This window comes from Monodon monoceros, unplaced genomic scaffold (genome assembly GCF_005190385.1).
Source record: "Monodon monoceros isolate NGI ecotype Baffin Bay Population unplaced genomic scaffold, NGI_Narwhal_1 Super_Scaffold_5, whole genome shotgun sequence".
In the NCBI taxonomy this organism is placed as follows: Eukaryota; Metazoa; Chordata; class Mammalia; order Artiodactyla; family Monodontidae; genus Monodon; species Monodon monoceros.
Window position 1 is genome coordinate 54,048,406 of NW_021703782.1, and position 26,392 is coordinate 54,074,797.

Consider the following 26,392-nt stretch of genomic DNA (forward strand, 5'->3'; position numbering starts at 1 on the left):
ACTTGAGATCCAGTTAAGGTAAACCTCAGGATGGAGAGCTACTGAAAAGTAGAGTCAGGATGCTGAACTAGATATTCCTGCCTCTACATTAGAATTAGAGGGAAATTGGGAACAGATCAGAAAAGTTCAGCTCTAAAAAGACAATTTTTGATCCTTTGGAGATGAGAAATTATTTGTATTGTTTAAGTATTCTACAAATATAAATAAAATATTTACTCAAGCTCTTAAGCTCCATGTCTGAAGGCAGAAATGGAATTGAAACTTATCCAGGCTATTTATACTGAAAGAGATTTCATTAGTCAGGATGATTAGTTCACCTTAACCTTGATTCCCACCTTCTCTTGGTAAATTCCCAGGTAAGATGTTGATCCCTGCCCACACCCCACCCCCCCAGTAGAGGATCTTGGCCTTGTGAACAGAGATAACAATTCAGGATTAAGTATTTTGGAGCAAACAATTTATTATTTGGGTCTTTTTATACCCTATGAACCTCACCTTGTGTGACATCCGGTGTAGTCTCATGCTTAGATGGTTATGTGCTGAGAACCTCACTGAGTGGCTATAAAAAATGGAAGCTTGAATACAGGCTTATTCATTCTACTTTATGAGTCTTACCTTGGTTTTGTCTCAGAGCTTTCTCTACCAGGGATAGAGGCCTGGTTCCTGAAATGTTCTCATAAGCAATTCCTTTTTACAAGGAACTATACAGAGCCATAAAAATAATTAACAATACAAAGTAGCCTACATTAAATGCTAAATGTGTGGAAAGGCAAGAAATGCTATAGGAAACAGCCAGCCAGCCAGATGTTGTCCTAGGTAAAGGAGTATAGCTATATACTCAGCAAAGGAATTTGAATCAATTTCTGAAAACATCAGAGAGCCATTGAAGACTTTTGAGTAAATCCATGAGTAAAGCATTGGTTTCTTCTAGTTGTTTCCACTTTAGATATAATTTTCACTCCAGATGAAGAATATGAAAGAGTTAAGTGGTTTTTTAAACAGCTTATTCCTTATTGTACATCGACCTCAGGTGGAGAAAATAATACTTCTTTAAAATTTGACGAAATTTAGCCAAATTTTAAAATGTTGGAAGCATGGAACCTACCCGGTTGCTGGTTGGTCTTTGCTTATTATCTTCCTTCCTTTAACTAAATGTTTTTTTTTATTTTTATTATATCAGACTAATATTTTACTTTGATCTATGGAGTTAGAATAAAATGTTACTGCCTTTTAATGAAAGAACTATTTTTGGGGTCTTATTTTTTTTATGACATGACTTTTTATAATAGAAAAATATTGCCGGGTACTCTTCTTCCATATATTAAGATATGCATAAAAGCAAAAAAGGAAACAGCTTTAGAAAAGTTATAACTTCATGGTTTATTTTTACTTGATGTTAAGAATTTCTGCTAATTATAATATACAAGTTACGTAGGCTGTACAGATTTAATTTTTTTGTTTTCTTTGGAGCTTTGATCTTTCCCAGGTCTTTGACCTTTTGTGATACAATTCTTCTATCATCTTTTTCCTTATCCATTATATTAGGTGTCCCAAATCCCTTATACCTGTTATTTTTCCAGTTTCCCTTCCCTTATTTTTTTTTTCTGGAATGTAATTAACTCTCTTTTTCACAAAATTTATGTATTTAGGACAGAGACTGTAAGGAAAACTATGACAAAAGAAGATTAACAGAGAAAACTAAATTGATCAATTAATTGTGGACAATGAGAGATTTGACTTTTTTATTATTGAAATAATTCCTATATGTTTATTTGTAAATGCTTATTTGCCATCATCCTTAGTTACTTACCCATATACAGGAAAGTCACAACATACTAATTTCAATTTGTGTGCAGCATAAAGTGTTATTTTATTTCAGTGTCCCAATTCCAAATCTCATAGGCAAATTTGGACTTTGCTCATTGATGCTAATTGTTTTTTTTCAACCAAGAGTATAACCGTTAAATGAATGCAAATGTATCAATAAGCTTCAAAATAATTTTCACTTACATGATAATGGTTTACAGTAGGCATATAAGATGCAAATTACATAAACTATTTTTCTAGATCTTGTTAATCTACGCAGGTAGATACATTGTAAATCATATTACAAGACATGTTGTGGCAATTAATACTTGTCTTGAGTTTGAAGAAATAATATAAACAAGATAATATGTTGGGATAGGTGAATGTTATAAAAATAGAAATAGAATACATAGGCTTAAGCAATTGGTTTGGTTCGTGTTATTGATTATGAAATATGGAGAAGTAATATATTCTCATCAGTTTACTTGGAGGAAAAAAGAACTAGAGCAGTGATTATAAAATTCAGTGAAATGGTGACATTGGAATAATTTCATAGCTACAAAGAAAGTTTTGAAATGTGTTGGCTTGATTTATCTAATTACCTGCCTGAATCTCTGTTATACTAGCTATAAAATTTTTGATGACACTTTATTTATTTAAAATTTTTTTATAATTAATTTTTATTATTCATTTAAAAAATTTTTTTGGCTGGGTTGGGTCTTCGTGGCTGTGCGCTGGCCTTCTCTAATTGTAGCGAGCGGGGTTCACTCCTCGCCACAGTGTGTGGGCTTCTCATTGCAGTGACCTCTCTGGTTGCGGAGCATGGGCTCTAGGCACGTGGGCTCAGTAGTTGTGGCTTGCGGGCTCTAGAGCACAGGCTCAGTAGTTGTGGCACACGGGCCCAGTTGCTCCACAGCATGTGGGATCCTCCCGGACCAGGGCTTGAACCTGTGTCCCCTGCATTAGCAGGCAGACTCTCAACCACTGGACCACCAGGGAAGTCCTGAAAACATTTTAGATCAACAAAAAAGTTGCAAAAAATGACATAGTTTATATGTATATGCCCATCATCCAGCTTCCCCTAATGTTAACACGTGACATAGTCATAATGATGTCTTTGTACAGTTGTACAGTTAACACTGGAACAATAGTACTAATTAATCCATGGTCCTTATTGGAATGTCACCAGGTTTTTCCACAAATATGTGTTCTTCTGTTTCAGAATCCAAAGTAGGATCCCAGATTATATTTAGTTGCTGTTTTCTTAGTTTCTGCTAATCTATGAGAGTTGCTAAATTTTTCCTTGTCTCTCATGACCTTGCAACACTTGAGTAGTGGTCAGTTTCTTTGTAGAATGACTTTTGCTCTGGGTTTGTGTGATGCTTTTCATGATTAGGTCAAGGTGAAGTATTTTTAGCAGTGCCACAAAAGCAGTGTTGTATCCTTCTCAGTGCATCATATCAGGAGGTATATGGTATATTTTATCCCTCTGGATGTACTCAACTAAGGTAGCATGTGCCTAGTCTTTCCACTTTAAATTTACTATTTTTCCCTTTAAATTAAAAAAAAAAGCAAAAAGAAAAAAAATTGGGAGATATACTTTCAGGCTATGTGAATATCCTGCTTCATCTAATTATTTTAGCATCCATTGTTGAATTTTACCTGCAGCAGTTATTATCGTGATGTTTACCTGATGGTGATTTTGTATTTCCCTTATTATTTCTCTATTTATTATTATATAATAGGCTTTATGTCACTTGTTACTTGCTATTACTATTAAGCAGAAAAAAAAATACGTTGTTTCTTATTTTTGTTCCTATTTATTAGTTAGGACTAGCATTCCTTCCAAAGGCTTTAGCTAACTTAGAGTTCTTTTTTCAAAACATGTTTTTAACTAAATTTTGCTGGTACAGTGAGTTACATTCATTCAAACCTTCCCCACACCAAACCCTGTTCATAACATCATATATATATATATGTATATAGTTATGTATATATATGCTAGTAATATACATGGGTAAATATATATTGACATTGCAATTTTCTTCTAGTTTTAAGCCACCACAGCTCCATTAAAGAACCAATGCTTTGTAATTGCTTTGAATGAATCAGTATGGTCTCTATTATGTCATTGATCTGCTAAGTAAAAATTCTTAAAATAAGAAGTGCTATGATTATTTAATGATGATAAAATATCTGATGTGAGAGCTCCCTTATTAAAGTTTACCATAGCTTTGGGGGGGAAAAATGTATAACAGGAACAAAGCAAACAGTACAGTGATTTGTAATTCTAGAAGGTGAGATTAGATCTTAAAGATTCATTTTTCCTTAAATATAAATTGTGGATACTATGGTTGGAAGTTTATTAACGCCAAATAAATCATAAAAAGCATGCAAACTTAATTGAAAATTATGTCACTAAATTTTCCCCCAGTATATATACTTCAGAATTCTCCACAGTATATTCTACAAATTCTAGATATTTCTGTGATATGTGAGTGCTTCAGAGACGGTGAGAAAAATTTCTAGATATGTTAGCTTCTGGCTCTGTGTAGCTACTAAACGTACTGTGTGTCAAAAAATAAGAAATTTTACTTTTAGATACATGAACAGCAAATATGGCTTTGGTCATCTTGCAGTAAACCTTTGCACTCTTTTAAGCTTTCTGTGAATCAGTCTGATGACATCATGCAAATTACATTGTCTTATTTTGTGACTCCTGCAATTATTCAGCTTTATCATGGACTCACCAAGAAGTTTTTCCCCCCACTATTTAAAATCACTAATGGATTTGCAGCTAACCTTTGGCTTCAGTCTCAGTCCGTTGCCTTCAGTATCACTTGTGTATGCATTGAGCTGATAAGTACTGTGGTTCATTTTACTCTTGAGCAAACCAAGTTTAAGGAAAAAAGAAAACAGAAAAAAAAAAAGAAATCAAAACTCCAGACCAATAATTACCTTAGCTTCAGATGAAGGTGGTGAAAAATCATTTGATTGCTTCCTAATTCTTGGCGAGATATAACAAAATAAGGTTTTGGGGAGGTGGAGGGTGAGAGGAGGGCCACACAGCAGAACGGAGGGGAGACAGCAAGGGCTCATGAAATAGCTTTCTTATGCTGCTTATTATGTCCTTGGATTCTTTCAAACTGCATTTTATTCTGTATTATCAGTTTGATAAAATTATAATTACAATGCATATCTTGGGTTAATCATGGATCCCTTCCCACATCAATGGCTATTCCTCAATATTCCCAGCATCATCATTTCACATTACATTTTAATTTGTTAGTTCATCAGGAAGAACAGTGTACCCTAGCATGTAAAGGATTACTCGTCATGACTCAGTAGGCTAACAAAGCTTTTGGTAAAAGGGGAAATCTAATGAAAAGAAAAAAGATTCTAGTCCTTCTAGGTCAAATTATTAGCTCAGATATTTCATGCAAGAAAGAAACTGAGAATTAATTTTTCTCATTGCACTGTATAATATACTTACTTAAAAAAACTAAGGATATATAAAATACATATCTCCTATAATGAGCAAGAAAATATCATTTGAGAGTATAATACACACACAGAATCTAAAGCAACTGTACTTTTAGAAATAACTAAGACTTAACTTTGCATGAGAGAAAGCTTTTAATATTTCTCTCTTTTTTTTTTTAATTTTAAAAGAATAGAAAACATCCCTGGTAACCTGGCAAGAATTTAAACAAAATGATTAAATATAAAGGAGGAATAACAAAGTCCATGGTAATTTGGTTATTTACCTTCATGTATCTAAATTACATTAGTTTATATCTTGGGCTTGTCTACTCATACCTTAAACAATGTAAATCAGTTGACTGGTGTTTATAATTACCTGAAGAATAACGTTAAACTAGGCAAGTTCTACGGAAGTAAGTATACCAACCACAAAATAATGAAATTTCCTTTCATTTTGAAGATTTCCTGAGTATTCAACATAGTATTTTGACTTTAAATTGAGAATTTCCTGTTAAACAATGGAATTTTTAACACTTTTGAGGACTTGACAGTATAGCACAGTTAAGGAGGTAAAACTCCTGAGTCAACCTTTTGTGTCCTTATTTTATTTTCCACATGAATCACTCACAGCTATTTATGCTCATTGTAGAAGTTCTTCCCCAAAGACAGCATGTACTGGACGGAAAGGTCAGTACTTAGGGATCCAGTTTTAGGTCTGCCATTAATTACCCACGTAAGACTAAACAAATTCCTTAACTTCTCTCAGCCTAGGTTTCATGTTCTGTCAAGAGTTTGAGAAAAGATTCCTTCAATTTCCCTCAATAAATTTTTAATTTACCTCAATTTTGAAAGGTCTTTGTTTTTCGATAATTTTTTAAGTAGGCAAATGTGTTCCTTCACTCAGTGGGTCTGAAGGAGTTAGGGATTTTTAGAAAATCTTAATTTTTATCTGCTTTTTCAATTATAACTTCAATAATGGCATCAAAATATATTGTAATGGCCTATCTATATCTATACATATGACAATAGACTGTATACCTTATGTCATCTAGCATGTGTTTACTAAGAGACTGCCATGTTCATTTGTGCATGTTCATACATACACACACACACACACCAGGGTATATTTCTGGAGAAAGATTATCTAAATTGAGATATGACAAATAATAGAAGTTAGCTAATAGATAACGGGGGAAGTAGTATTTTTAGGAAAAAGGAGGGTGTAAAAACCTACTGGACAGAGGGAATAGCCCTTTTGAGAAATTCTGAAAGTTCATTAAGGATAAACTTCGACTTCAAAAGTTTTAACCTAGTTTAGGGAAAGGAAACGAATATTTGTTAAGGGCCTACTCGGTTTTAGGCAGTATTTGTTGAGTTATACTTGTTCTGTTATACTTGTTCTGATATATTACACATCTGCATGTAGCTCTTCAGAGACTCACATGTAACACTTTAATTAGGCAACTATTTATTATTGGTCAAAATGATCCAATTTAATTTTCTTCTTCCAGTCTCACCATTGCCATTTATTAATGAATCACGGTTAGCCCTTATTCCTGCCCTTGGAGTATCCTCTTTGTCCAGGCTTTTGTATCATCTCCCTTCTGATATGCAGATAGTATTTTAGACAATGACTCATGTACAAACCCCTTTGGGCTGATTCTGTTAAAGAATGTATTTCCCCGCCTCCGCAGTGGTACTCTAATTCTCTTTGTGTACACACTTGCAATTTATGCTTTTCACTTATTTCAATACATTTTACAAAGAATAGTAAGATCTTTCTTTAAAATTAGTGTAAAATATTGATGTTTCTAAAATTATATATTTATATTCAGGAGGTATATTTATTCTTTGAACTATTCCTTTAGCTGTGTGTTTGTATGTGTGTTGGGGATAGGTAGGGGAAAGTGGTACCAGACACCCGTGGTATTTTTTTTCTCTTCTCAAATAAGAATTCTAAACTTCATTAAAAAAAATATTTTGATCATCTCATTTTATGTAGTATAAGATCTGAAACCCAGAGATAAGAGTGTATCTAGTTTTCTTACATAAGTTCCAGTGCTCTTAGAATAATACAGGTTAACCACGATAGCATATCATGAGCTTGTATATGGTAAGGTACACATTTATTAAACTACTCTTCAGTGGTGTCCAAAATATCCTCACATGGATGCTCAACTTAAAAAGTAGTTTTAGAGGATGACTAGAAAATTGAATTTATACCTTTCAACCCAGAGGATTTGAGAAAGTACTTACTATTTGGAAAACCTGTGCATAAAATTAGCTGGCTATTATCTAGTTAACGAGTAAGGTCTGCTGTCTGGTGTGCTACGAAGTGGAAGTGAACGGCTGTTGGAAAGAGGATATAAATGGTGTTTTATGAGGTTATATTGATCTTTTTGTTTTCAAGTTAAGATTTTGAAAGAAATGATTTTAAAGAAAAGGAAACATCTAGTGTAAGTCACCACCCCTATTCTAACACGTAACAGCTGATTAGGGAACTAACGTGTTCGGTATTCTCTTGTAAAGTAAAAGGATTAGACTGTTTTGGATTTTTTTTTTGCACATGAAAAAGCAACTAATAATAAATGATTCTATGAAACATAGTTAATTTTTTTATCCATTCATTCAACAGATGTCTTCTTAGTGCCTATTATGTGGCAGGTTGTGTTAGGTGCTAAATAAAAGAACTTACAAAGCAACGTCCCTTCTGTTTAGGAACTGATCAGTACTTTGGAAGAGACTTACTTTTAAAGCAACAATTGGAGTACAGGGTTATGGGTACAGGAATGCAAGGCATATAAGAGATACCTATATTAGGGTCATATAAATAAGCTCAAGAAAAGAATCGAAAGCGGGATGGTATGAGCTGAGCTCAGAGAACAAGGAACAGAATATGAAAAACACAGAAGTGAAAGAACGTAACATATTCAGGGAATAGCAACTGTTTTTTTTTTTATTTTGGAGTGGAAGGGTGATATGAGTGAATGGTGGGAAATGAGCAAGATAGGAACTATTTACTTCATGAAATGCCAAAACCAAGAAGTTTATATATTGTCTTAGGTGATGAAAAGCTCTTTTAGGACATTAGTGGGAGAAGGACAAACAGAATTTATGCTTAGGGTAATATGCCTATTATAGAATAGAAGATGGATTGGATGAGGAATTAAAGAAGAGAGATTAATTAGAAGATTTTAGCTTCTGGCTGCTGTATAAAACTCCCATCTACCACTCTTCTTCCCTAAAAAGTTTAGGTATAGTACTATAAATACTCAAAAATCAGTGAATCCTTAGATTGAAATTCTAATTATTTAATTCTACAATACAGAAAAGGATGTCAAACATTTTAAATGACTTGCCCAAAACCAGAGGGTTTCCAACAAAGTTAGAATTTAGGACCCTGATCTCCTCTTTCTCAAAAAACACATATTAAAATTCACAAGGAACCAGCCCTTAAGCTTCATAGAAATATTTTAACGAAAGTATTAATGATGATGTGTCTGTGTTAGCAGTACCATAAAACAAGTGACCTTCACGGACAAAACTCTCTGTGGTTAAAATTAAAAAGACAAAGGAAAATTGGATCTGATTATTAATGTAATTCGCTGATGATCCAGTGGGGTGTCAGATCCTAAATGCTAGTTATTGATTGATGATAATGGAGCATTCACATCTTCAAACTGGTGCTCAAGTCCTGCTCTCAGAAATAATGAGAGAGCTGCTCCCTCCATCCCGCCTCCTTGCAAGGTGCTAATGCTGCATTCTGAATAAGGAGGTGCAAACCCAGCATACAGGCAGTGCTGCTCTTGCACCACATTAAATCCACTGTTTTGTTTTCTGCTGCTGTAGGTCCTGTTTTTTTTTTTTTTTTTTTGAAAATTGGGCAGTTTTGAAGTGCTGTCATGAATATGATGGGGAAGGAATATTATAATCAACCCTTCTTAAGAATTGCCAGATTTACAGTATGTTCATAAACCTCAAACAAACAAAAAAATATGTTGAGTATAACCCACTATAGTGCTTAACATTTACACAGAATCTTTTTTTTTTAATAACCACTTCGAGGCTTCTGTTGGTGCCTATAACATTTAAAGTTATAATTTGGCAACCATGTTGCTACTGACTCCTTCAAACTAAAAATTTCAGTGTCTGATAAATAGAAATAGTTGTTCATATAGAGAGTGACCACTTTATAGGTACATATATTTATTCAGGTGCATGACTTTAGTGGGCTGTTAAACTTGATAATATTCACTGTGAGATTATTTAATCATCATCCCCTTTGAGGATAAGCGATTTGCCCAAGAACATAGGTTACTAAATAGTAAAACAATGTTTTATTTCTGAAAATAAGGATTTGCTAAAGAGTTTAGCACTTGGCAATCATGGTACAACAAGGTTTAGACTGTTCTATTCCAATAAAACAATGCATGTACCTCATAACAAAGGGGATAGATCAAAGTATGGAATATTCTTTAGTCTTTATGGCTTATGTCATGAGATGCTTGGTGATACCTCTGTTAGGAAATAAAGGAAGACTACCACTTGATCCTCCAAATGAGAAAGGAAAGTTGGAATTGGATGTCATCTTTGCCAGTTATTTTGGCTGTAAAATAGACAGAGGCAGTTCATTTCAAGAGTGAAGCAGTTGCCAGTTTGTAGTCACAGATTATAACTGTGGAAAATCTCTTTCTCCCTGCTCCTTCTGAGGTAATGGAGGACTCTGCTGAAAAACTTATGTCTACTTCTTGAAATTGAATGTTTTACTAATTTATAAAAGGAGACTCTTCATTTTAGGGGGAGCAAGACTAAAGGGAATTCCTGAGTTTGGGGATTTAGTTTTACACAATGGAATGCTGTTGTATCCTGAAGTGTTCACCTAAAATTGTAAAGGTCACTTCATATTCCTATGCTGTTAAATTGTTTTTGAAAATATGGTTACAAATTAAAGCACAATACTTCCTTATCTGTGGGAGCAATTCAGTTTCTGTATTATAAGATATGTAGCGTGTTTCCATTTTGCGGGGAGAGGGGCTGGTGTAAATAACACTGAAATGGATTATCAGCTTACATAAATGTTTGTGTCGGCATATGTTGATATGTCTTTTTGAGAGATTTCCAGAAGTGAAATAAGTGGGTGAAAGGGAGCAAATATCTTGTAGAGTTTGATATGTGCTGGAAAATCGCTTTCCAATTTATACTACCACCAGCAATGAGTGAAGATGGCAATTTTATCACACCTGTTCATCACTATCAAAACAAAATATCGCAAAAGGCTTGCTTTATTAAAAATGGTATTATTTGCTTTTTGCAAACAAATTCCCTCAAAGATAGATATAGGCCAAGCTGTTCTCAGTAATTAAAATCTTTGTGTTAGACTCTTTCTTTAGGTCAGGAGAGAATCACTTTGAAAGCACATTTGGGGAGGCAGGAAACGGAAGCTGTGTCCACTGATAGACAAGCCCTCGAAACCTGGAAAAATCAGGAGAGCATTGGTTATGCAATAAGCCCATAAAAGAGAAAGATAAGTATTAAATAGAAAATGGGAGAACACTGAAGATAATATTTACTTCTGTTGCGTGTTTGTGTATAGCTGCAATCTAACTTTGGAAATTACCAATTGCATTAGTTTTCTAGAGCTGTCATAACAGCGTATCTGTTGAACTTGCTCCTGAAATTGGGTCATACATCAGTAGGGAAATGAAAATGGAGTGAAGATTTTCTCCGAGATAGGTTGAAAAATTAAGTCATTTTAAGGACCTAACATTTAGATAAGGTAATGAGGAGTAACTCTGCCCCACAGTTTTTTTTTTTTTTTGCTGTATGAGGGCCTCTCACTGTTGTGGCCTCTCCCGTTGCCGAGCACAGGCTCCGGACGCGCAGGCCCAGCGGCCATGGCTCACGGGCCCAGCCGCTCCGTGGCATGTGGGATCTTCCTGGACCGGGGCACGAACCCGTGTCCTCTGCATCGGCAGGCGGACTCTCAACCACTGCGCCACGAGGGAAGCCCTCTTCTGACAGTTTTGACAGGGGAAAACGACGTAGCCTGGAGAAAGTCTTCCATGATAAGCTCTATGGCTTATGCTTACAAACTTACTATATGTCACATGGAAATGGATACATCCATTTGTGACCATAAATGACAGAAAGTTATTCTGTACTTCACAATATGAATAAGGTATGGAAAAAAATTAAATGTAGCTTTTAAATACATGCACTGTCTCATGCAGACATTAACAGCTATTTACTTGGTACCACTAAAGAAATAGACAGGGATAAGAAATGGTATAAAATATTGACTTTGTATCTGAAAATTAGCTATATACATTATATAGTCAAATTTATTAGATACTAATAGTTAATAAAGGTGGGAGCAATAACAAAATCTCTGAAGTATTCATATTGGGTATAAGGGGCATACATCACTGTGCTGCTTATTTATTTTGGAGTAAAATAGTGTTTCGGCTCTGGTGAAGTAACTGTTGGCTTAGATATACTTTGGTAAGAACACCTCTTGTGCTCAAAATATAGGAAGGACATGTAGGCCCTGCGACATTTCATTGCTATGCATTTTGACCATTTCTAAGTTTGCTCTAAATATAGGCTTCTCTCTTGAATCACAAAAGTAAAAACATAAACTCTCCTATTCTTTTCCTCCTCCTTTCCCCAATGCATCGCTTTTAGCTGTCCAAATTCACCTGTAATTAATGAATAGTTTTAGGGAATTTCCCTGAGATTTTTGGCTTTTGCAGAGAAGATCCTTAAGGGCAGTTTACAAATTAAAAAATGGTATGTTTTTTAGTTTGTAAATACCGCTAAATCAAAATTTAAAAAAACATTATAGTTTACAGATTAAATACTCTTAGCACAATGATAATAATAAGACACTCTCAAATGAGCAAAATTAGACCAGTGCAGAATTACACTTTAGTTTACCTTAAATAGTAACAAACTGTTATCAAAGTTTAGTTTTAGTCCAAGTCACTGCACGTATTGTTTCTTTATGTAAATATTCAATAGCCATATATCTTAGATTTGCTTAAAGAAGGTTAGTTGTTATTTTTATGTAAGTTAAAAAATAGAACAGTAATATTCAACCACATTTTTTATTGTGGTTGTTAACTATTATGGTGTATTATCCAATTTCTAATAATAAGGCAAATAACCTATCTCTTAATCAAACTGAATTATATCAAGCAGCATAATATATGGCCTTAAATTTAGTGTTCTTTAAGAGAAAAAAACTGAAAAATGATAAGCCACCAAAATATTTTCTGACCTTGAAAAACATTTGAGAAAAGGAGTGAGAATACAGTTACCTATAGGGTTCAGATTGAGGCAGTGTAAAAAACTTTGTGACTAGTACCTGATCAACCTGAATTTAATGCATGGCTTCATTAAGTACTAAGTGAGCAGTGTTTAAGTAGGACTCTTGACCAGGGTTAGTACTCTTTTTCCTGAAGATTCACTCTACATAAATGATATCTCATAACTTGGGAGGGTTTGTGAAGAGCTGAGGTAGCAGGAAACTCCCATATCCCCTGCTAATTCAGACAGGTTTTCTCAACCTAAGCACCTGATTGATTTTGTGTGTGTGTGTGTGTGTGTGTGTGTGTGTTACGCGGGTCTCTCACTATTGTGGCCTCTCCCATTGCAGAGCACAGGCTCCGGACGCGCAGGCTCAGCGGCCATGGGTCACGGGCCCAGCCGCTCTGCGGCATGTGGGATCCTCCCGGACCGGGGCACAAACCCATGTCCCCTGCATCTGCAGGCGGACTCTCATCCACTGCGCCACCAGGGAAGCCCCACATGATTGATATTTTAAGCTGAAAAATTTTTTCTTGTGGAGGCCTGTCCTGTGAATTGTCGGCTGTTTAGCAGCATCCATGGCCTCTAACCACTATATGCCTATAGCACCCTACACCGAGCTGTGACAAAAAATGTCTCCAGGGATTGCCAAATGTTCCAGGCCATGGGAGTGACAGGAGGAAATTAGCCCTGGGAGAAAATGCCTGAGTTAAAACAGTTAAATGATGTCAATGAAATGATGATACACCACCTCCCCTTCACCACCATCAGCAGATCTAAAAAACAGCTGCTGGTCGAAACATAGTTTTCCAAATATATTGTCTATCAGGTTTGATATTTAGAATTTTCCTTATTGAGTCTATAGGTGTTTTATTCTTGTCTTTTTTATTCTTCCTTTTTTTTTTCCATTTTCTCATCTCAAGTCTTTTTTCCCTCCTAATTCTAGCCTATGCTAAGTTCATTTAAACCACTATTTTAAAATGTCTCCTCCCTTTCCTCCTGCAACTTATTTCCATTTATAGGAGTATATGTTCCTATCAGAAAAATCAGAGCAAACACCCTTAATCCTATCTTTAAAACCCCAATTATTCCTACTGGCCAGAGAAATGGAGATTTTAGAACTTGGGGATTGTTTTTTCTGTGAATCCAACCCTGACTTTGTTGATACCATGTTTTTCTGTGATAAATTCATTATAGTCTGGCTGTAATGCTGACTATCCAGAGTTTTGTACTTTGTCTTCACCCTATGCTTCTACTCCCATGGATGTTAGACAACTGGATTCTTGCTTGGCTGGGGAAAACTTTAAGTGCCTCCCTGTCATTTACCAAGATTTTCTGTTCCTCTAGTCATGCCAGACCATAAGTAAAACACAGAACATGGAATGATAGCTATTAAATACCACTTAAAATACCTCATTCCCCTGCCAAAACAAAAGACAAAAAAGAATGCCACTTTTACTTTGATTTCTCTGAATTTCTTTCATGAATAAAGTTTCATGTTTTTTTATGTGTTTCTCAATTATTTTGCACTTAATTATAATTGTGTGAATATAAATATAATTGTATTAAAATAGAAGAAATATTGGGCTGGCCAAAATGTCTGTTTGGGTTTTTCCATAGCATGGTACCAAAAACCCAAATGAACTTTTTGGCCAACCCAGTACAAACTTTTTCATACTGAGAGATGAATAGACTAGAAAGCATGAGTTAAAATATTTTTTAGATATTTAAATAATTGAATATATTTGAACTATTTTTACTTTTCAAACATTTTATAGTTATTAATAGCTAATGTTTATTGGCCACTTCCTATGCCCTAGGAAGGGTTCTAAGCAATTTATTTGTATTAACTCATTTAATCTTTACAACTTCATTGTAAGTGATAAACTGAGGTTAAGATAAGGTTATGTACATTGTCTAAGTCCAAACTGGTTAGTAATCCAAGGATCAAAGTTCAGCTCCCGAGAAAGTGTGAAATTCTAGTTTGGGCCATAAAATTTAAAAGATAGCCTAAATTTGTGTGTGTGTGTGTGCATGTGTGTGTGTGTGTGTGTATTTTTTTAAGCAACAAAATCCTGTCACTAAACATTACCTTATGTAGACCTTTCAAGTGAGAGAGGAAAATTGTGTACGAATGTGTATGTGTTTGTGTATGCACTTGTATATGGCTACTTGGCTTGAATAATGGCTGAAGGAATGTTATAGGCAACGTGGAGTCTTGGTTTCTTCCCATCGCCCAGAAATTCCTGAGGCATTACCATATAAAAATGAGAACTTTGTAATTCAGAGTTTGAATCCAGTTTACTGGATTACCACTCCAGTGCCTTCTAGAACTAAATTCATTTAGGTTAGTGATCTTTACATATGGAAGAAAACATTATATTTATTTCTATTTTATAGGTGCTATTTATTATTCATGGTTAAATTTTTATCCCAACATAACTGGTAGAGGTCACAAAGGAAGTTTTTTTCTCTGATTTTTTTCCCCCACATCTGGAAATTTCAGGCAGATAGAATGTCAAAAACCATGAATGAAGTAAGTGGTTCTTTCATTTTGCATTTAATTGAAGTCCTTGTAATTAGTATTATCACATTTGCAACGAGGGTTTTTAGATTTAGATCTGTCCTTTTATGTGGGTGAGTCTCTGGACATATTTGGAAACGTGTCACTGCATCTAATAGAATAATAAAATAGAAATGATGGAAATATTGGGCTTTAGCACAGCAATATGTGATTCTGTTTCCTCTTTTGATTTCTAAAGTACTCAAGTTCATTTGAACATATTTACATCTATTATCTGCACATATTTTAGTCTCACTACCTGAAAGTTTGAAACATTATTACTGTGAAAATGATTCTCTGTTAACTTTAATTGGTGCACTGATGCCACTTTTTGATCAACAAATATTCTAAGGTTTTTATTAATATAAAACCTGTTTAACCTGCCTCTTCATCTTCCTGTTTTGAACATAGTAATTCATTTAGGATTTTTGAAAAGTGGTGTCTGAATTTTTGCCTAAAATTGACTTTTATGTATCAGGAGCTAAATTTGCCTCTATCTTTCTGGGAAAAAAAAGTATTTTAAGACATAAAGGAATAGAGCTCCTTTGGAGATTCACATTGAGAGATATATCAGAGTATTTATCTCTAGTCCTTTTTTTCTTAATGAACTTCATCTAAAAAAGACAAAAGATAGACCATCTTTTTGAAGTTAATGGGGAGATGCCCATTTTGAGCAATGGTTGAGGTTTAAACCATGTCTTGTTTTATGTATTGGTATTTCTCAATCTGTTTGTAATACTAAATATATTAATAAATATATATATATATATTTTTACAATAGGTTCCTGTCCTGAGACCACAGCAGGATGTGCCTTGGACAAAGGTATGCACATTTAAAATATATTTCAAATTTTCTTCATGAGTAAAGTATAAAAATGTTATAATAATTACATTATTGTCTCAGGCTTAGATATATGGAATTATAATACATGTTTATGTATATGATATATACTCTTTCATCTGGCAAAATATGATTCTAGGGGTAAAGTATCAGAATAAAATATCTGATTATTAAATACATGGCATTGCCTGGCCACAGAATGCCTTAATCCACACAACCTATATTCAAAGGACTGTTGTCGCTAATGCTCTTGCAAGTAAAACAGTGGAACTATTCTAAGGCTGATGGAAGGTATTTAACACAGTCTTTAATGACGCTGATGAGTAAATTACTGAAATAGGATATAGGTCAGTTAAATTACCAGTCAAGAATTACCTAAGAGTGTCTAGGTTTTGGTGAATCAAATGGTGAAATTAGTTTAAAATTACAAATCAGTGTGAAAATAGGAAGCAAATAGGAAAATAAACACACACGCACAGCTAAATAAGTATATAAATGTGCTATATGAAAGATAAGGCGGCCAGTATAAGGCTGATACAGGATGCCTATGATTTCCTACCATGGGTAAAACTGATAGCTAGTGGGAACCTGCTCTGTAGCACAGGGAGCTCAGCTAGGTGCTCTGTGATGACCTAGATGGGTGGGATGGGCGGAGGGTGGGAGGGAGGGGATGTATGTATACATATAGCTGATTCACTTCATTGTACAGCAGAAACTAACACAACATTGTAAAGCAACTCTACTCCAATTAAAAAAAAAAATGGAACAAAGAACATTGTAAAGATCAAGAACTGTAATAGCCTTGAATCCTGAGAGGGAGCTGAAAAGAAAGTGTATATAATGAATAAAAAGTACTTGGTGGGAGCTCTGAGTTAAGACCAAAGGAACTAAGATTGTCAGGGACTGTAATGGAGAAAGGCGAAGACAGATGAAAGTGAAAATGAAACTCACAAATAGAAGCTATTAAAACTCACTATGGAGAAAGCATGAGAAGACTTGCTTGAATTAACACGTGAGGAATTTAAGTGATAAAGTATTGATAGAAGGTTTGATGTTGTTTATTTAGAGGTATTTAAGTATCAAATGGATTCACAAATGTCTGATTATAATTTCTCTAAAGCTTCTCTAGATCATTTACTCTACCTGGGGGTCCTTCCAACCCCACACAGAAACTGGCAAGGCAGTTCTTTTTATTTTTCTGCATGATAAAGTAATTTTATATTGAAAGAAAAGTTGGAAGTTGGTTATAAGAAAAATGTGGCTATGTGCGCTAACATGAATAATAATTGATGTCTGTATGCATAGTTTTGGGGGGAAATACTCTTATATACACATTTATATTTTAAATTTGGCTCTAAATATATGGTGTGTGTTCCACATTACCCTTATATGAAAGAATAAGCTATTCATCTGCATATATGGATAATTTTCTGAGATTTTAATATTGAAATACACTTAGTTTTTTTCTTGACTCTTTTTCATATGTTTTTCCTCTTAGTCATTTTCAGTTCCTATTCAGAGATGGCTATGACTTTAGAATATGCAAGGAAAATATGCCAGCCCGTGTGCTCTGCCAGACAGGGAATGAATGTCTCCAGGCACAAATCTCTGTTGTGTCAAGGCTTTGGCATGACATTTGGCAGGGAACTAAATCAAACATAACACAATGCAAATAATCTCGGTTTCCCATAGATGTACAGCCTCAACCTCGAGCTGGCTGTTAGTCATTTCTCCTCTTTCCCCTGATATTCCAGGGAGCAACATTTCTGGTAATGAACTGAAAACTAGGGCATTTCCTAGGTGTTCTCATAGTGTGAGGAAGTGGGAGGATTGTGGCTTTGAAATTGGACCTTCCTGAGTTTGAAATGCCACTTTGTCATTTACTAGCTGTGGAATTCTTGGAAGGTTACTTCAGATATAAAATGAATTTAGTAATAATTATCACAGGGGTTGTGTGGCTATTAAAATGAGTTAACTGTCCTAAAGCACCTCTTATACATGCTACATAGTAGACACTTAATAAATGTCCTTTACTCCTTCCCATTTCTGTAATGAGTTCAGTTTTGTGCTAAATTTGTAAATAACCATCTCAATCATTCTGTGAAGAGAAGAGAAATGATTCTATATTTATAAGCTTGAGGTTATGTAAGCATTTACAGTGTAATATTTGTCTTTATCTTTGTGCACTCTTTTTGGTGAAGGAAGTGTTGTGAACTTCTTGATCATTTTTTATATCAGTTCTTTTTTTTTAAAGATTGCATTTGAGGGAGTTCTTGGCAGTCTAGAGTTTGGACTCAGTGCTTTCAATACTGGGGCCTGGGTTCCACCCCTGGTTAGGGAACTAAGATCCCATAAGCCATGCAGCGGGGCCGAAAAAAAGATTGCATTTGATACAAAGGGTCTTTATGTTGTACAAGAGCAGGTTGCAGGTCTTTGATTTAATTTTAGGCCTTGTTAGTGTGCTCAAGGATGAAAAACCACATTGTAAAATGTAGACGGGGGCTTAGAAAAATTGCATTTCCATAGCACACTCAAACTATCTTAGTTTAATAGTTCACTTCAGCTCCCTTATTAAGAAATTACTGTGTGTCATATACTGTGTTAGGTGCTAAGGGTGCAAAGAAGAAAAAGATAGAGGTTCTCTGCCTTCAGGGGAATTATAATCTTAGAAGGAAGGAGACTTGGAAACATGTCATCTTAAAAATGATGTGTGTAACATAATATAGGCGTGAGGTGCCAATGAGGGGGCCCTATGGAAAAATCATTCCAATCAATCTGGCTCCCTGGAGGGTTTGACACTCAGGTATCTTGAAAGGTGATGATGAATTGGTTGGTTATCAGTTGAATGTAGAGGCATAGGAATGGGAAGATGTCAAGAAGAAAGACAGGAAAATCAGTTAGGAATCTGTTGTCTGAACTAAAAGAGAGATGGTGGTAATAAAGGTATAGACTTGGAATTGGGAAGTGAAGTCCTCCCACTTCGTTCTTGAAAGTATAGATTTAAGATATATTTGAAAGTTATTTTTATAGGAGTAAGATGTTTCGTAGTGTTTTTAATAACATGATAATAGGAACCAAATTAACTATTAAATCATAGGGAAACTGTCAAATAAATATTAATATTTAAGACATTTTACAGCTTCTAAAATTCATTATTTTGAAGATTATTTAAGGATGCTGTGTTCTTAAAAATCAGGCCAAACTCTGCAACAGTATTATAATACCATGCCTCTTCTATACATGTGCTTTTGTACACATATTTATATAAAACACAGAAACACAGAGATACTCAAATGATTATATATATGATGTGCTTTTGTTAGGGGATAGGGTTCAAGGAAAGCACACAGAAAAAGACTGGAAAGAAACACATCCAGCGTGATTAATGGTGATTATTTCTGTGTGGTAGGTATATGTGTGACTTTTATTTTTCTTGAAATTTTATGTTTTACATTTTATATAATGAACATGTTGAACACATTTTATGTGACTCCCATGAGTCCTGCCTTTGTGTAATTCCCTCCCATTGAGTGTGGGCAGAACCTCTGACTTTCTTCTAACCATTGAAATATGGAGAAGGGGACAGGATACCCACTCCTGTGATTATGTTGTATGACAAGGGTGATGAGATGACAGTCCTACGTGTACATTACATTATATAAGAATACATTTTGTTAGAAGACTGGCTCTTTCTCTCCTGCTGGCCTTGAAGTAAGCTGCCATGGTGGGAGAGGGTCTAAGGAGAGGGCAACATGGCAAGAAACTGAAAGCCTCTAGAGCTGACAGCGGCCTTTGGCTGGCAGCCAGCAAGAAGTCAAGGATGCAGTTCCTACAGTCATCAGCTAAATTCTGCCAACAACCTGAATATACGTGTGTTATATAAAATATATATCTGCCCCCAGTTCCTGGCTCAGAACTCCTAAAACTGTTGTAATTTCCTAAGAGCACTAGGAGTATCTTTTGTTCTAATATTTGGTCTTTGACCCCAGTTTCTGATGCAGAGCTCCTAAAATCCTTTGGAATTTCCTGGGAGACAGGAGTGTTTTTTTGTTCTAGTGAAGTGACTCTTGGTGGGCTCCGAAATGGCTTCATGATGGGGGCTGGTCACCAAAAAGACCAAGCCTCGATTAGAAGCTTAGAACTTTCGGTCTCTTCTCCCATTTTTCAAGAAGGGGGAGAGAGGCTAGAGATTGAGTTATGATTGATCATACCTATATGATGAAGGCTCCAAAAAATCCCCCAAATAAAGGGTTTGGAGAGCTTATGGGCTGGTGAATACATCCACATGCTGGGACAGTGACACACCCCAACTCCATGGGGACAGAGGCTCCTGCCCTCAGGACTCTTTCAGACCTCACTCTGTATATCTCTTCATCTTGCTGTTCATTCACACCCTTTAATATACTTGTAATAAACCAGTAATCTAGTAAGTAAACTGCTTTCCTGAGTTCTGTGTGCCACTCTAGCAAGTTAATCAAACCCAAGGATGAGGGTCATGGGAACCTCTGATTTATAGCCAGTTGGTTGGAAGCACGGGTAACAACTTGGACTTGAGATTGGCATCTCAAGTGTATGGGTGGAGGAGGCAGTCTTATGAAACTGAGCCCTTAGTCTATAGGATCTTTGCTAAGCTAACTCTGTGCATAGGTCCAAGTCATGCCTGGACCTATGCACAGAAACTGCGAGATAATAACTGTGTGTTTTGAGCTGCTAAATTTGTGCTAATTTGTTATACAGCAGAGGAAACTAATTGCTACAGACTCAGCTGTGTCCTCTCCAAATTCATATGTTGAAGATCTCACCCCCAATGTGACTGTATTTAGAGATAGAGCTTTTAGGAGGTAATTAAGGTTCTATGACCTGAGGGTGGGGTCTTGACCCAATAGTATTGGTGGTCTTAGAAGAAGAAATCCTACCTTTCCTTTCTGCATCCCTGCCAACCTTTGGTGTTGTCACCGTTTTTACTTTAGTCATAGGTGTGCAGCAATATCTCATGGTAGTATTAATTTTCATTTCTGTAATTGCTAATGAGTTTGAACATCTTTTCATGTGCTTATGTGGCATCTGTATATCCTTTCAATGAAATACCTGTTCACATGGTTTTCCTGGCTCATAAATGGAGTGCTGCTTTTAAACAGTTGAGGTTTAAGAGTTCTTATGGTTAGTGTGTTGAGTAATATGTGTATGATGGCTGAGAGGAGATGGTGGAGAAGATGAAGAGCTATTATTTAGAAGTCCAGATAGGGAAACAGTCAGAAAGTAGTTTTATATATAAGTCGGAAGCCCTGGCAAAATGTCAAGAATAAAAATGGATTATAAGGATATGATAGTCAAAGATATGGGAGTAGATTTTGGAGGACAACTTCAAGCTCTTGTGTTTTCCTGAAACACAGACTGTCCCTTACGCTCAAAAATTTCACTGTATGTTAATAAAGGCACTTCCATTCCCTGGACTTGAAATTTTATATAAAACACTGTTTTCTCATTTACCATAGACCTTCAATACTACTAGTATTTGAGTGATTTCAATAAGATCTATGAATTTTCTTCAGTGGGAAAATTACATTTATGTTTGGTGTGTGGCAAAGACAGGGATGCAGGAAAGGCTTGGTTGGTAGGGCTACAATCTGGAACTCATGTTACCCATAGAAGTAGGGTAGATATTCTGTAAGGAGATCTTTCTCAAGACACTGTAAGAAATTTCAGTTCAGAGGGCAAATCCATTATCTGGGAAGGCTGTTGATACAGCCATGGCAGTTCATTAAAGCAGTAAATATAGAGACTTTAACATGAACAAATATACAACATCAGGTGGGAGGAGAAGAAAAGAAAGCAATATCTTAAAGTGTAGAAAGACTAGAGCATGTTTGTCTATAGAGGTATCCATTGGCAAGGTAACAATTCACTTGAGAGAGACATTGATGGTTCAAAGATATCTACCTCATCTTCTGATCTTTCTGCAAAATTTAAAATATGGTACTGGTGCAAACCAAACAGAAGTCCACTTAAGGGAACAGGGACCAAGAGGCTCCCCTGCTGTACTGACACTAACCCTATAGTTGCTGGGTTTTGGGGACTCCTGGAGGGGAGGCCAAGTCTGCAAAGACAGTGGGAGAAAGGGGGTTTGAATCAGTGCCTATTTACCAACTTTATATAAGTACTTTGGTATTTTAATAACCAGTGTAGCCAATACCAATACCAAATTGGCCAAATACTAGCATGGACTATATGTCTATTACTAGTGGGTCATGGAACTGGCTAGGAATGGAATGACTAAGCAGAATCAATAGGCCTACTTGGTCACAGATAAAAATTGGGAGAAGAACAGTAAGGACCTACTGTATAGCAAAGGAAATATACTCAATATCTTCTAATGAACTACACTGGAAAGGAATCTGAAAAAAAATATATATATATACACACACCCACACGCACATACTCATATATATGTATGTATAACTCAATCACTTTGCTGTACACTTGAAACTAATAGAACATTGTAAATCAACTATACTTCAATTTAAAAAAAATCAGGAGAAGGATTATTTTTGACAAGTACCTTACTGTTGAGATTAACAGAATTGTTTTGGTAGAAGAGTCTGAAATACTGAAGATATAAATATCTATCTTTCTATCTATATTTTTTCCATTAAACACTACCTGCTGTCCTCTGGCAAACCCACTTTCCTGCTGGATGATGTCATTGCTACCTTAATCACAGTTGGAGACCCCATAGCATTTCAGTCCCTTTTTGTTGTTAAAATGTCTTATTTTTGTTGTTGTGCAATTGTTTGGATTATCTCAAAGTTTCAGCCTAATATTTGATTCAGAGATCTTCCCCTTGCCTGGGAACAGGAAAGACTTGATGTCCTATTGGTTCTGTATGTTTTAGGGGTTGTGGGTAGTGGTGGAGGTGAGTGGCAATGAAGGAATAGCGAAAGGGTGCCAGAGCACCCTGCTTTCTCAAATCCCTTCCTCCTTCCCTGTTGTTATTTGTTTGGGTTGGGGCAGAGGAGGAAGAATTGAATATTTCCATGTGTGACTACCCTTGGCAAGTGGCTATCCACCCTCTTTTGGTTGTCACTGCTGCTGTATTTCTGGCATTCAGTGCTTTCTACAAACCTGGAGCTCACATGCTCCCAAATAATGCTTTTGGTGGTTCTCCAAGGTACCCCTTGAGAGCACTCTGATATAGTTGCCTAGTGTGTCAGACCTGGCTGAGATTTGGTCTCTTTCTACCTCTCCTCACCCCTCATCAGCCTCCATCATACATAGGTGGTCACATTACAGACCACCTGTGAGAACATACCTTGGTTCCCTGTTGCTCTCAGATGAGAATTGCCTTAAACTAAAAGGAAACATTAACACAGAACTTAATTCTGTGGAAGTAAAAGAGCCTATCTGTTTTCTTAAAATAAATGGGTTGTCTTCTTTCAATAGGAGAAATTAAGTCTGATATGGGAGAGTATGATATATTGAGATACACACACACACACACGCGTATATATGGAGAGAGAGAGAGAGAGAGGTAGGTATAGATATATACCATTTTTATTCTTGAGATATGAGAGCTGAGTAGTTCAAATACAGCATGAGGATATTCGGCTGTGTTTGTAATGCACCCAGTCAGGATTATTTGGTGACTTTTCCCCAGCAGTGCCAGATGTTCACCAGAGGAAGAGTGCTATTAAAATCATCCAGGAAATGGCTTCACATGGACTACAGACTGTGTTAGGAGGGAAGTGAAACCAAAGTAATGATGATGGTCTTGTGGAAAATGGAGAAGTCAGGATTCTCAGTTATGATGAGTGGGATGGTCAAGTGTATATACATGGTTTTGGAAGGATAGATTACCATCTATATCCTATGTAGTTTTTATAAAAATTCTACAAGGTAGGACTACCCATATTTAGATGGGGAAATTGAGCTATAAAGTTTGGCAGACGAATTCAGCTTTGACTGATTGTACATCCCATATTCTTTCTATGAGATGATAATGGTTAATATCGAAAAAGGGAATGGGATTGGGATATAAGTTGGTTATGATTAAAGAGTAATTATTTTATAATACGTCATTGCTCTTAATTTCCAACTCCTTTAACTTTTGCTGAAATTGTCTTCCTTACTGAGAATAATAACTGACAAAACCCCACAAAATCTATATAAAAATATCTTTTTTCAAGTGCATAAAGTTTGTGTTTTCAGTTGCTTATGAAAGATTTATTTAGCCTAGAAGCTGCTGTGTTAAAAATCAAAGGATATCAAATTTATACTTCCCTACATATTTTGTTTTATCATAAAATTTAAATAGTTTTGTGTGCACATAGCAGAGCTACCATTTGCATGAAACTTAACTAAAAAGTAAATATTAAATGTTTTCAAATAGAATATAAAGCTGTAATCGCTTGGTTTTCTTTGCTCTTTTACTCTTTCTATTATGAATAAGTGCTAAGGAAATGATCATAAAGGGAATTCCAGTAAACTGCTCTGTCTTTATTATATTGTCTGAATTCCTATGAAGTTTGCTGATACACTAACTAGACTATCCAAGTGAAAATAATTCTGTAATAAACATTTTTTCCAGAGCTTTGAAGAAAACAGTGATTCTGTAATGGTGTTTTATGAAACACATTCTTATAGAAATGCCCCAGATAAGATGGATTCCATGGAAAAAGGAATTTGAGAAACACTGTTTACCACGCTCCCGTATACCACATCACCCTATGGGAGGTTTAGCATGTTTATCAGCATGATAAAGACATCGAAAATTTCTGCAGTGAGAAGTTAATAATTTTGTGCTATAAAAGCTTGGGGCCAATATAGCCACACAGGAGGCAGTATTTTTTAATGCTTAAGAGTGTGTCTTTGGAGTCAGACTGAGTTTGATCCCCTGCTCTACTATTTGTTTTTATAATTGAGGTAAAATACACATAATATAAAATTAACCATTTAACATGAACAATTCAGTGGCATTTAGTACATTAGCAGTCTCTATTCACAACGTCTGTCTAGTTCCAAAACATTTTTATAACCCCAGAAGGAACTCAGTATCCTCTGAGTAGTTGTTCCCCATCCCTCCTTCTCCTACCTGCTCCATGATGACAAATTGTATGGCCTTTTTTTTTTTTTTTTTTTTTTTTTTGCGGTACGCGGGCGTCTCATTGTTGTGGCCTCTCCCGTTGCGGAGCACAGGCTCGGGACGCGCAGGCTCAGCGGCCATGGCTCACGGGCCCAGCTGCTCCACGGCATGTGGGATCTTCCCGGACCGGGGCACGAACCCGTGTCCCCTGCATCGGCAGGCGGACTCTCAACCACTGTGCCACCAGGGAAGCCCCCCGTTCCTGTGTTTATAGGAATAAAGAGGAAAACTGATTCTCAAGGAGGTTAAGTAAAAAAGTCCATACAGGGCTTCCCTGGTGGCGCAGTGGTTGAGAGTCCGCCTGCCGATGCAGGGAACACGGGTTCGTGCCCCGGTCCGGGAGGATCCCACATGCCACGGAACGGCTGGGCCCGTGAGCCATGGTTGCTGAGCCTGTGCGTACAAAAATCTTAAACACAGGAACGGCTTTCACCTTATATGGTGGTTCTAAGTAGTCAGTAAATAACCCTTACACTGCACGTAGAACACTGTATGTATTAAATACATGTTAAATAAAATGTTAAACTTACTTGATTCTATTCAGCATCCAAGGGAACAAGTGGTAAAAAAACACTCTCAAAGAAATGCTGATACAAGTCAGCAGAACAGGAAAAGACTGAGAGGAGCTGTAGACCTTGGATTACTTAGATCTCACTGATAACCTGGTGCTCTGCTCCAGAAAACTGACAATTAGCACCCATGCTCTCTCTCTTTACATATAATGGTTTAGAGGTAGAAGTTAGGGTAGAGAGCTGCTGAGGGAAAGAGGGAATTTCCCAGGAACCCCTGATCTGAAAATTAGAGGAATATAGAGGGATATTTGAGAGGGAATCCTTTTCTTCAAGAAATGAATGAAGGAGATGGAACAGCTAACAGCAGCTCTAACCTAGGCCTAATTATTTTCCGGTTAATACCATAAGTATTCATGATGATGAGATTTTTTAAAGTGTCAATGGCATGAAAAAACAATGTGTAAAAATATAATATAAAATTACATATAAGTGTATATTTATATATGTAAATAGATGTAAATTTAATTATAGTTGTATATAATGGAATCATATTCTACAGTCACCACATAGCTCCAGAAGAATTTTCACCAAAACGAGAGCAGTAATTGCCGCACACTGTATCAGAACTTCAGGTGTTTTTCATTTGCTTCTGTATTATTTTCTGTAATTGTTGAAATTGTCTATACCACTATGTGCTAACTTACAAACAGAAACAAAATAATAAATTTGTATCTACTTGA

At 35.9% G+C, this 26,392-nt stretch overlaps 1 protein-coding gene across 8 annotated transcripts in view; it reads left to right on the forward strand.

Annotated features, from left to right (window-relative positions):
* Positions 1-26,392, forward strand: part of PTPRD (protein tyrosine phosphatase receptor type D) — a 2,000,866-nt gene that overhangs the window by 624,850 nt on the left and 1,349,624 nt on the right. For all 8 annotated transcript variants that reach the window (XM_029201877.1, XM_029201881.1, XM_029201880.1 and 5 more), the window contains exon 4: positions 15,942-15,983. The gene's annotated coding sequence lies outside the window, so the exon portion shown is untranslated. The remainder of the gene's footprint in view (positions 1-15,941; positions 15,984-26,392) is intronic.